This window comes from Sinocyclocheilus rhinocerous, unplaced genomic scaffold, assembly GCF_001515625.1.
Source record: "Sinocyclocheilus rhinocerous isolate Xijiao unplaced genomic scaffold, SAMN03320098_v1.1 scaffold1256, whole genome shotgun sequence".
Taxonomy (NCBI): Eukaryota; Metazoa; Chordata; class Actinopteri; order Cypriniformes; family Cyprinidae; genus Sinocyclocheilus; species Sinocyclocheilus rhinocerous.
This window is the reverse complement of record NW_015646445.1, coordinates 251222-264215: the sequence shown is the minus strand read 5'-3', so window position 1 is coordinate 264215 and position 12994 is coordinate 251222. Positions and strand designations below refer to the sequence as shown.

Genomic DNA, 12994 nt, shown 5'->3' with positions numbered 1-12994 from the left:
TAATTCCTGATATCAAGAATTAACATTGTTACTAGTGGAAATGTAATTCCTGATATCAAGAATTAACATTGTTACTAGTGGAAATGTAATTCCTGATATCAAGAATTAACATTGTTACTAGTGGAAATGTAATTCCTGATATCAAGAATTAACATTGTTACTAGTGGAAATGTAATTCCTGATATCAAGAATTAACATTGTTACTAGTGGAAATGTAATTCCTGATATCAAGAATTAACATTGTTACTAGTGGAAATGTAATTCCTGATATCAAGAATTAACATTGTTACTAGTGGAAATGTAATTCCTGATATCAAGAATTAACATTGTTACTAGTGGAAATGTAATTCCTGATATCAAGAATTAACATTGTTACTAGTGGAAATGTAATTCCTGATATCAAGAATTAACATTGTTACTAGTGGAAATGTAATTCCTGATATCAAGAATTAACATTGTTACTAGTGGAAATGTAATTCCTGATATCAAGAATTAACATTGTTACTAGTGGAAATGTAATTCCTGATATCAAGAATTAACATTGTTACTAGTGGAAATGTAATTCCTGATATCAAGAATTAACATTGTTACTAGTGGAAATGTAATTCCTGATATCAAGAATTAACATTGTTACTAGTGGAAATGTAATTCCTGATATCAAGAATTAACATTGTTACTAGTGGAAATGTAATTCCTGATATCAAGAATTAACATTGTTACTAGTGGAAATGTAATTCCTGATATCAAGAATTAACATTGTTACTAGTGGAAATGTAATTCCTGATATCAAGAATTAACATTGTTACTAGTGGAAATGTAATTCCTGATATCAAGAATTAACATTGTTACTAGTGGAAATGTAATTCCTGATATCAAGAATTAACATTGTTACTAGTGGAAATGTAATTCCTGATATCAAGAATTAACATTGTTACTAGTGGAAATGTAATTCCTGATATCAAGAATTAACATTGTTACTAGTGGAAATGTAATTCCTGATATCAAGAATTAACATTGTTACTAGTGGAAATGTAATTCCTGATATCAAGAATTAACATTGTTACTAGTGGAAATGTAATTCCTGATATCAAGAATTAACATTGTTACTAGTGGAAATGTAATTCCTGATATCAAGAATTAACATTGTTACTAGTGGAAATGTAATTCCTGATATCAAGAATTAACATTGTTACTAGTGGAAATGTAATTCCTGATATCAAGAATTAACATTGTTACTAGTGGAAATGTAATTCCTGATATCAAGAATTAACATTGTTACTAGTGGAAATGTAATTCCTGATATCAAGAATTAACATTGTTACTAGTGGAAATGTAATTCCTGATATCAAGAATTAACATTGTTACTAGTGGAAATGTAATTCCTGATATCAAGAATTAACATTGTTACTAGTGGAAATGTAATTCCTGATATCAAGAATTAACATTGTTACTAGTGGAAATGTAATTCCTGATATCAAGAATTAACATTGTTACTAGTGGAAATGTAATTCCTGATATCAAGAATTAACATTGTTACTAGTGGAAATGTAATTCCTGATATCAAGAATTAACATTGTTACTAGTGGAAATGTAATTCCTGATATCAAGAATTAACATTGTTACTAGTGGAAATGTAATTCCTGATATCAAGAATTAACATTGTTACTAGTGGAAATGTAATTCCTGATATCAAGAATTAACATTGTTACTAGTGGAAATGTAATTCCTGATATCAAGAATTAACATTGTTACTAGTGGAAATGTAATTCCTGATATCAAGAATTAACATTGTTACTAGTGGAAATGTAATTCCTGATATCAAGAATTAACATTGTTACTAGTGGAAATGTAATTCCTGATATCAAGAATTAACATTGTTACTAGTGGAAATGTAATTCCTGATATCAAGAATTAACATTGTTACTAGTGGAAATGTAATTCCTGATATCAAGAATTAACATTGTTACTAGTGGAAATGTAATTCCTGATATCAAGAATTAACATTGTTACTAGTGGAAATGTAATTCCTGATATCAAGAATTAACATTGTTACTAGTGGAAATGTAATTGCTGATATCAAAAATTCAATTTCTGCGAGTGATGATGTCATTGTTGATATCAAGAATTCATATCCTGAGAATGAATAAAAGTTAAAACGGCTTGCCATACCTTGTGATCGGCTGATTGGTCGAGCGCTGAATCTGGGCAGGACAGGAAACGGGACGCGAGGAACGCGCAGCAATCTCCGTTCTCCGGGAGAGAGAATGGGAGAGGAACCCGAAATGTGTCAGTAGAAGACTAGAAGGATTGAATCGGACAAATTAATAATTTGCCTTTTTAGTAGATATATATATCGCGCTGTTTAGCACAAGGGACGTGGGATATTTACCTTTAACATTATTCTTAATAATTATCGGCTGTTTTCATTGCATAAAAGAATTGCAGAGCTCTTCGCCGCTGGGTAAGTGGATACTATTATCTCATCTTTCTTGTGTCTGATACTCATACATAGGCTTTAACTTGTGCGGCGTTCTGTTGTAAAAGTGGGTCTACATTGGGAAAGGGCTGGTAGATCCCAAACTGGCTAAACAAACTGGTTTAGTTATACTGTCTGCTGTTATTGTGTGTCCTTATGAGAAAATTGCCTGGACAAAAAGACATGGAGCGTGTTAAAGAAAGGGGTCGAATTCATCTTAGTCATTTGACAATGGGACAGTTCCTACGTGCACAAAAGCTCTGCATCATCAGTCAATGAATTTGGCTGACCAGGTGGTGTTTTTTTTCCAGAACTGTAATAAGCTCGTGTGATTATCCACGTTTGGCTTTATCTCCAGTTGAGTCAAAAAAGCCTCTGGTTGTTCTGGGTGTGTGGCCAAGTAGCCTATATGTACTGTGGCTATAGCGCATGGTCTAGTGATCAATGTGACATTTCGAGCATTTCATCATGTTACATTTATCTACCAACAACACTTTAACAGAGAAATAAAAAGTCCGTTACGTGTTTTCATTCAACGCTGTATGTCGGCTTGATCCTGGGTGTGTTCATAACGCCCATAAATTGCATGCCCCCTTCACCCCACGCTGGTGAAGGTAGTTGTTTTATTTTCACGCACTGTAATTATGCGTCCATTTCTGCGCTTTAAAATTAATATCACTTGAGACAATGTTGTCAGCTCGCTGGTCTCCACCCTATCGAGCCCGTGGGCTAGCATGTAGTTCTGGATTTTAAACCATACATCTCGATCTGATAACCCTATAGGGTTGATAAATGAATGAAAGCAGTTTATTAAGGTATTGAGGGGGGAAATGCAAGCTATGTAAAGATTTCCGGCGTGTTTAAGCGTCTTTTATTTGCATGTCGCGTGCGCTCTAGCCCATCGATCGTGTCCAGACTGTGTTCATTGTCCTGCTACAGTGACTCTGGTCCTAAATGTGTTTGTCACATGTCCTTTTCCAAGTATTTTCAATATCGTTTTTAATGTAATTCTTCATCCATGTCCACGAATGGTCATTGAATCGTGATGTTGCGCCCATGTTACTGTTAAAGTGGGTTTAAATATAATTGGTGTTTATTCTCAGAAGAATAATCGTGTTACTCCTGACACACAGGATATGTTAAACAGGGATTGTCCCTACAAGCCTGGTTCATGATTACAGGGAAATTACATCAAGACCTGTAATTTATTGGGGACCATTCCAGTGCTACTTTTGAGATGTTATTGTTCATGGACACACCTCAGTTTTATAGTTGTAAATTACTCATTAATGTCATACAGAACGTGTCTAATCGGGATGAAAAACTGTACTTTTACACCAATCATTTCTGCACAAATATGTAACAAATAATTTGAACCAGACTATTTGTACATAACTGTGTCAAAAAAACAACAACTGGTGAGTGAAGCAAATCTAATTTGTTTTCCCTGGTAGGACTAAATGACTGACTGCAGCTTAAGTATATTTGACAAGATCCACTGAGGGGTGTCCATGCTTTTCAAGTGCTTCTACCAAATAAAAGTCCATGTAGTGAGCGATTAAATTATAGGAAGTTTCTCAATAAGTCCTTGTCACTTTTTCCTATTTCCTTTTCAGTCTGTGCCCTTCAGTTGTGTCCTTTTTTAGTCTGCTCTAGCTGTTCACTGTCAGAGGATGTTGTCTATGTCCTTAATAGCTAATGGATAGAAAAATAAGAAAAGTATTTGGTCCATGTTTTCCCATTTTTCTCAGTTCCTTGTGCACTGCCATGCAGAGAAGGGAATCTATGGTCCTCTAGGCATGAGTGTGGACAAAGCAGTTTGGATGAGAAAAACAGCTGTCGCTAATGCATCACAGCGAGACACATATCTAAGTTGTCTATGTGTGTCAGCAGTTTAACTAAACATGCTTTTACAGTTAACGCCAAATTTGCAGGAGATAATCCAGGTTTGCATGGGGCAGTTTTATATACAGTACATCATCTCCATCCTCTAGTCCAGTGTTTCTCAACCCTGGTCCTGGGCGCCCCCCAGCACTGCACATTTTGTGTGTCTCCCTAATCAAACACACCTGATTCAACTCATTAGCTCATTAAAAGAAACTCCAGGACCTGAAATGGGTGTCAGATAAGGGAGACATTCAAAATGTGCATTGTTGGGGGGCACTCAGGACCAGGGTTGAGAAACACTGCTCTAGTCGCTACATTGTTTTTTTTTTTCAAATACATTTTTGTTATTAGACTTTTGCCAGTTTTGTTTTGATTTAATCTCTTTAAAAAAAAGAGAGCGAGCGAGAGAGACTTTAAGTTGGTCCCGAAAACAGTGCTTTTTTTGTTCAAGAGCTGGGGCCACACAAAAGATGTTAGTTGGTGTTATTTTACCAAAGCTCCCCCTCAGAAAAGGGGGCAGACCTTCAAAGAGAACTGTAACCCTCCGTGAAACAGTCACCAGGGAAAGTGAAACCAGATAGGTCCTCAGCAGCTACAAGGATCCGCAATGGAGCACCTGGAGGCCAGCGAATGCCCTGCTGGTATAAATGCTTGGCACTAATCATCAGGTGTGCTTGGTCCTTCCCTTTCAGGCCTTTCAGAGCCAGACTCTTCAAAATCAGCTGTCTCTAATTTGCCTTAAGTAATTTGCCCAAAGTTAACTCCCAGACAGAACTGATAAAGAAACAGTTGAGAATGATTTAGCAAGGAGTGCAAAGAAAGCAGATTTTAATAAATAAAAGCATATTATTTTCTTTTGCATGTTTTGGATATCTGTGGCTTTGGACATTGGGGAGAGAGTGTTTTAAAAGGAACTGTGAGTTGTGTGTGTCTGTTATTTTTCAACTAATTTACCGTGCTTAAACTGCATTTACTATCCACTTATAAAATAAATTGCTTCAGGAGAACAGTAGGCTTGTTTAACAGTGCAATTGTGAAGAAATTCGATTCAGACAGGCTTTATGTATTACATTTATGTGCAGAGCAGATTAGGCTACACATTAAATTCATCCTCATTAAAGGGATAGTTCCCCAAAAAATGAAAATTCTGTCGTCATTGATTCACTCTCATTTAAATCCAAACCTGCATGACTTACTTTCTTCTTTGGAACTGAATCGAAGATTTTTTTGAGAAATGCCTCAAGAGTGTTTTACAATGTAAGCCAATGCTCACCAATACTGTTTAGTTTCCAGCATTTCAAAAAATATCTTCTCTTATGTTTCACAGAAGAAAGAAAGGCATACAAGTTTGGAACAACATATGAGCAAATGATGACAGAATTACAATTTTTGGGTGAACTATTCCTTTAATAAATTTAGTGTATCATTAAATGGAAATCAGTCCGAAATACATAGTTTAAACAAATGATTGAAGCTGAAACAAAAAGTGACATGACGGGTGAATTTACATGCATTTTAAAAGTTCGATTTTGAGTCAAACTCATACAATAACAGACCTACAGTACATAATGGGATAGTTCTTGGGTTTGTCCAGCATCATGTTAATCAGACAACAATCATACTCCGTGTTGTACACTTACACTAAAGGACAGAAGTAACAAAGGTGCATTGTATTTAATCCTTCAAATATTCAATTATGCATTGTGTCATGTGTATTTCGACAGACAGATGAAGACTGTAGTTTGACTATGCAAAACCCCCACTGTTAAAACTCTGCATGTAATCTCACTTACTCATTGAAACACTCCTAGAATTTGAGTCTTTGTGATGATTCAAACATTAATGTGATGTAGCCACACACTGACTGTCATTCTGGACCAAATCTCTGACCTCATCACATTCCAGTGATTTTCTAAAAGAACTTTAGAGGACAAAATGCTTTCATGCTGCCTCTCATATGAAATGGGGAAAGGTTTGGTGAGATGCTTCTTTATCATTGGTAACTTTATACAACTAAGGCATCCAAACTTAATTTGGATGGAATTGTGCAGATGTCAAAATGGATGGGGAAAGTTGGTAGAGATGGCTTTTTCTTATTTCAGCTATTCTGGAGAAACGTCTGAAGAAAGTGTTTGCGTGTTTGAAAGAAGTGTTTGCAACACATTGGAAAATTCTTTACTAAAACTTGCTAGTCTGGCAAGAACAAATGAAGTGGCTCATTGCCCAGATTCTGAACTTTATTCTTCCCTTCCATGTGTGTCCCAATGATGTTTGACCTCTCGTGACATTAGTGATCTCACCATGACGACAGCCCTACTTCATCCAGCTGGAAAAGATATCACTGAGTGTTCTTCCCTTCCCTCAGAACAGAGTTTTCTCATTCAGTACGTTTACATTAGAGAAAGAGAGGGATGACCAGAAGAAATATACTGAACTAAAGCAAGAAGATGTAATTAAAATAATTACACAATTAAATAAATTAATAGAGCGTACGATGAGGGGAAAGAAGAATGCATCAAATCCAGCATCGGGATGATCTCATTTATTAAAAAGCTGTAAGGTCATATCTCTGCTCTGAGAGTGAATGAATGAAAGGAACGAGATGGGTCAGAGCATATCCGGTCACCACTGTGTGAAATGTCAGCCCTCATGGAGTTCTTTATTTGTTGCTTAATTGTTTATGGTTGCAGTATTGTTGCTTATTCTTCCACTGCAAATTCCAGAATGTTTGCATCATATCCTTTTGGAAATACAGTTGCCATCTGAAAGCAGTGAATCTGTATGTTGGGAAATTTGAAGTTCAATGAAAACAAAATGTTTAGAATGAAGATATGAAATTAATTTAGCTGTATCTGGTTGTACAGGCTGATGATATCTGACGATTGCAATGGAGCCATTTTGTGCTGTTTTTAGTGCACTGGCACAAATGTCATATTTCTTTATATGATTTTGAAGAAGTTATTTTAGACAGTGAAACACTCTCTTCCTCATGCTACCAGCAGTCTACCAGTAACTTTAACAACTTTATCAGTTGTTAACAGTCTTTAACAACTGATTTTCATTTGTTAGCTATAAATGTAAGCTTGTTCTACAAATGCTTGTTTCAGCAAAATAAGAACATGCCGTTTTTATACCTCTGATGTTAATATCTTAGATGGAAGTTTCTAGGACAGTCTTATTTTTTCCTTAGTCTTAGTAATACTGTGGGACTGGGACTGTAAGAAACCTGAGTGCCTAACTGGATGAATTAAAAATATGAAATCACTTTTTAGACTTTCTTCTATAAATGTGGTATTTATACATTATGCATTTTACCTCTCTGTGAGTATGTAGGATAGTGAAGCATGAGAAGCGTGATCTTGCAGCCGTGTGCATAAACATTCCAGGGTCATTCAGAATGTTTGAACTCCCAGAACATGTGAGCGCTGATAGTTGAAGGTCCATTTATTGTTTGCTGACTTTTCTGGCTAGGCTTGTGTGTCCCTGTAATGGAAGTAGAAGAGTCACCAGTCATCTAATCTTGTTAGTTTCATGGTTTTCCTCAGATAAAATAGTTTTCCCAGATAAAGACTAGATCTAGTCTAGGCCAAAGCTAATTACACCTACCTAAGTATATTGCCATTTGTGGTTTCCATTGATTTACTATTGATTTTTGGGGTAGGACTTAGACATAGTGTTTAGAAAACAGGCTCTATTCGAGAGGTTCAGATTTGAGTGTGGATGACAGAGTGTGAATTTTTGGGAAGGTCTGAACTTGTTAATAAAGGCTTTAACTCCCTCAACAGATGTTAAAACAAACGGTTAGTGAGAGCCTTACAAATTCATTAAACAGGATTAATTACAAAAGAAACACATTTTAGACTGCACATTTCCTAATGTAAATAGACATGTTTTTACTTGGAGATTTAACCGACATATTTAAACTGTTAACTATTTTGTATTAATCTTAAATGTCTTATCGTTTTTTGTTGATTTTATTTCATTAACTTTGTACTTACCATTTAAGATAGTCCTGTTGCTGACATGGTGTTAGACAAACAGTAAATGAATGTTCGTATTACAAAAGGAATATTTATGAATGGGAGAAATTGTAACACTTAATATGTCAGCTGTTGGCCCAGAAATCCTGCTTTACTGTTAAAAGAGTCTGTGATTTGTGGTTAAAGGGATAGTTCAAAGATAAAAAATGTGTCATTTACTCATCCTCGTGTCTTTCTAAACCCAAAAGATTTCTAGTCATCTTCAGTACACAAGTTTGAATCTTGAGGTCTGTTCTTTTGATCATATCACTTTGATCATGTCTCTTCAGAAGACTTGGATTAAACTGCTTGATTCATATACTTTTACAGTGTATTTTTGTACTTTTTGAAGCATGAAAATTTTAATGGATGGACAAAAATGATGGGAAAAAAAAGTTATTTGTTTGCCAAAAATTATGAAGGCTTTATGGATTTGAAATGACATGAGGAGTAATTAACATCATTTTCATTCTTGGGAGACTATCCCTTTAAGGTGCAATTATGATACATTGGTCAGATTTTATCCCTCACTAAAAATGTGTAGTTAAAATATATTTTGCTAAACATTTAAATGGATTTTTATCTTTTCCTTAAAAGTGGTAGTAACAGTTCTCTCTCTAGCTACCATTCATTACAGTTGTTCAGCAGGATATGCTCTATTATGTTAGTCATGTTCACAACGACTCACATGGGTTAACTTATGAGTCAAGGTTTGGGTTTTAACAGACTTTTTTTTTGTACAAAAGCAGGTTTATGCCCCTTACATGGATTCCGTTAAAGGTGAGTGTGCAGTGCAGTGTCTCACACACATACTTGTTAGATTCTAAACCACTAGTCACCCTCCTGTTAATCTTTTGGCCACTATGGCTGTGTGGCTGCTCCAAATTACACTCCCATGTGCCAGACAGGAAACTTTAAGTCTGTTTCCAGGTCAGCCTCACAGTTCGACTCAGTGGTTCTTTGTGGCCCACACACAGATTCAGGGTCAGCCTGCTTCGACAAGTACCAGTTTCAACAGCATACAGGAGGATCTCAGCACTAGCAGAGGGGGGCTTACAATGGGAGAACATGTTCTCATTGCAACATGCAGAAATTGTGTAGTGTGTTGTTTACACTAGGTGTGCACAAAATAGTCTAGTTGTGAGTTACCCATTAAACTACAACGCAACACGCAGAAATTGTGTAGTGTGTTGTTTACACTAGGTGTGCACAAAATAGTCTAGTTGTGAGTTACCCATTAAACTACAACTAATTAAACAGTTTTAAAGAAATAGTTCACCCAAAAATGAAAAATCTGTCATCAATTTCTTACTCTCATGTCATTTCAAACCCTCCATAAGACCTTGTTCAACTTCAGAACAAACATGTTAAACACAGAATCTCCACTATGCTTGCTTGATGTGCAGTAATCATGTAAAGCAATTGTGTCTCTTCAGAAGACTTGGATTAAACCGCTTGGTCATCCGTTTTAGGTAGGCGTGGCTGACTTTTATAAAGAATATCTCTTTGAATTTGAAACTTTAGTCTTTGTAACTTTACAGATCTTCTTTATGCACCAAAAGCTTGTAATACTCCAAAGAGAAAGGAAAACTTGAAATCGCATCATATGACCCCTTTAAATCCAGATCATAGTGCAAACCTAAAAGAGGCCATATATTTATATAATATCCATTAGAGAAAGTGAGCCTGCTCCACAGCTTTCACAGATACTCATTCTTTAGTGGTGTCCCATTAAAGGATAGACGGAAGATTATTTGGATCCACACTTTACTATTGTATCCAAGATATTTCTGTCGGCATAAGTGCCATCCAGTCAATGCTAATATCTTTTGCTGTTTCATGTTAACTTTGATCATTTGTATTGATTTGTCCCCTTAAAACCAGATGGTTCACAATGTTTAACACAACCATCTGAGATCTTCAAATGATAAATATTTAAAGTACGTTTATTTATTTTTTTGTGCACTAATCCTGATAGTGCTCATAGTAGGAATGTTCTCACACATTTATACTCATGAAATATATATGCTCTTCTGTGTCTTGCTTTCTCCATTTCAGACATTTCTGCTGATTCATGTCATCTATTCTGCTGTGTGTGTGTGGGGTGGGGTTTAGTTGAGGCTAGTTAATCAATAAGCTAGCATTAGGACATCCCTGGAGAACATCAGAATGAGAGAGATGTTCACTCTTTTACTCTTAGCTCTCAAAAATCCATTATGTAGTATTAGTGCCAGTTTCTGTCCATTTTCCCTCTTTCTGTTGAGGTCTGCTGATGGGACCCGACAAACTGTCAGCGTTCAGCTCCATTTCTTGCATTGCTTTGGTTTTTAAACTTGTAGTGTATGTTAAATTTAAATAAGTTTATCACTATTATCTTGTTTACTTTATTTGCTATGTAAAAAAAATTTCGAAGTTGGAAATAAAAACAAATATTACTGGAGTTCGTTTTAGAAGTGCAATTTCAGTCTTTCTACTTCCAAATTTCAAGTTTTATTTGATTCATTACTTGCTATTTCTTTGCAATTATTTGTGACATTTACTAGCAATTTCTTAGTGACAAATTGTTTTAAAGAAAATTCTACCCCATTTTTCCATCGCATAACCATTTCATTTACAAGATCAAGTATAAAATCGCAGCTAGTACTTGTGATGGGCGGATCGGATAATTTTCCATTTCTTAGTGACAAATTGTTTTAAAGAAAATTCTACCCCATTTTTCCATCGCATAACCATTTCATTTACAAGATCAAGTATAAAATCGCAGCTAGTACTTGTCATGGGAGGAACGGATAATTTTCCTGATTTAAATCTTTAAATCTCATTCAGCAAAATGAACAAATATTTATTCAAGTAATTGACTTGAAAGCAACACATCACTATTTAATACAAACATTAATGACCTTTGGAGTAGGGCTGCACGATAAATCGCATGCGATATTTAACGCCCATCTTGTCAGTAAAGCCATTCTGTAATCAGCGGTAAATCTCCATCACGTGCGGGCTTTCACATGGAGCAGCATTAACTACACAGAGCCGTTGTTCACCGACAAGCTGCGAAAAACATGCGCAAAATGTGATCGTGATTTTGCGCAGCTTGTCAGTGAACAACGGCTCTAAATATCGCATGCAATTTATCGTGCAGCCCTAATTTAAATCTTTAAATCTCATTCAGCAAAATGAACAAATATTTATTCAAGTAATTGACTTGAAAGCAACACATCACTATTTAATACAAACATTAATGACCTTTGGATGACAGCAGCAGCAGACTAGCAGTGAAAACATCTGTGACATATACTGTATAAGAAGGCAGTTTTTACTTATAATTCTGTGTTTGTGTTCCCTATGTGCTTTGATGCACGATCAAGAAATCTGTGAAACGGGTACAGACGGAAGAACTTTACTGTACTAATGCATTAACTTTGACTAACACATTCTTTTCATCTTTAATTGAGAACTTGTGCATCTGGGTCTGTTTGTCTGGAAAGGGAAGAAAGAAATGCAATTTTGGGTTAGTTTGAGCTAGTAATTTGACTGTGCCAGTCAGCATGGGACACAGTCTCAGTTTCAAGCTTCAACTTAATGCTGTGTAAACTACTCTCTGTCCATATACTGTATATGGACACTGTTCGGTCTGTCCACTCAGCAACAATAGCCAGTTCATGGTAAAATCTCTCTACTGGGGTTTTCCTCTGACATCACCTCCACTGTTTTGGCTTCTCTTCTGTGCCCCCTCACTCCCCATTTCCTGTTCACGCAGGAAGTCTCTGCGTAGTCTTCCGCTCGGTTGTGCCCATGGCAGTAGGGTTGGGTATCGTTTGGGTTTTTTTCGATACCGGTGAGCCCTAATTTAAATCTTTAAATCTCATTCAGCAAAATGAACAAATATTTATTCAAGTAATTGACTTGAAAGCAACACATCACTATTTAATACAAACATTAATGACCTTTGGATGACAGCAGCAGCAGACTAGCAGTGAAAACATCTGTGACATATACTGTATAAGAAGGCAGTTTTTACTTATAATTCTGTGTTTGTGTTCCCTATGTGCTTTCACGCACGATCAAGAAATCTGTGAAACGGGTACAGACGGAAGAACTTTACTGTACTAATGCATTAACTTTGACTAACACATTCTTTTCATCTTTAATTGAGAACTTGTGCATCTGGGTCTGTTTGTCTGGAAAGGGAAGAAAGAAATGCAATTTTGGGTTAGTTTGAGCTTGTAATTTGATTGTGCCAGTCAGCATGGGACACAGTCTCAGTTTCAAGCTTCAACTTAATGCTGTGTAGTTTACTCTCTGTCCGTATACTGTATATGGACACTGTTCGGTCTGTCCACTCAGCAACAATAGCCAGTTCATGGTAAAATCTTTCTACTGGGGTTTTCCTCTGACATCACCTCCACTGTTTTGGCTTCTGTTCTGTGCCCCCTCACTCCCCATTTCCTGTTCACGCAGGAAGTCTCTGCGTAGTCTTCTGCTGGGTTGTGCCCATGGCAGTAGGGTTGGGTATCGTTTGTTTTGTTTTTTTCGATACCGGTGCCAAATCGATACTTTTAAAACGGTTCCGGTGCCTGAACCGATACTTATTAAAAAATAAATAAATAAA

At 36.1% G+C, this 12994-nt stretch overlaps 1 protein-coding gene across 7 annotated transcripts in view; it reads left to right on the top strand.

Annotated features, from left to right (window-relative positions):
* Positions 1–2201: 2201 nt before the first annotated feature.
* raph1b (Ras association (RalGDS/AF-6) and pleckstrin homology domains 1b) overlaps positions 2202–12994 on the top strand; it is a 63062-nt gene continuing 52269 nt past the window's right edge. For 5 of the 7 annotated variants that reach the window (XM_016511937.1, XM_016511936.1, XM_016511941.1 and 2 more), the window contains exon 1: positions 2202–2461. The gene's annotated coding sequence lies outside the window, so the exon portion shown is untranslated. Of the gene's footprint in view, positions 2466–12994 lie in introns of all 7 variants that reach the window. The other 2 variants (XM_016511939.1, XM_016511938.1) reach the window with 1 other exon arrangement.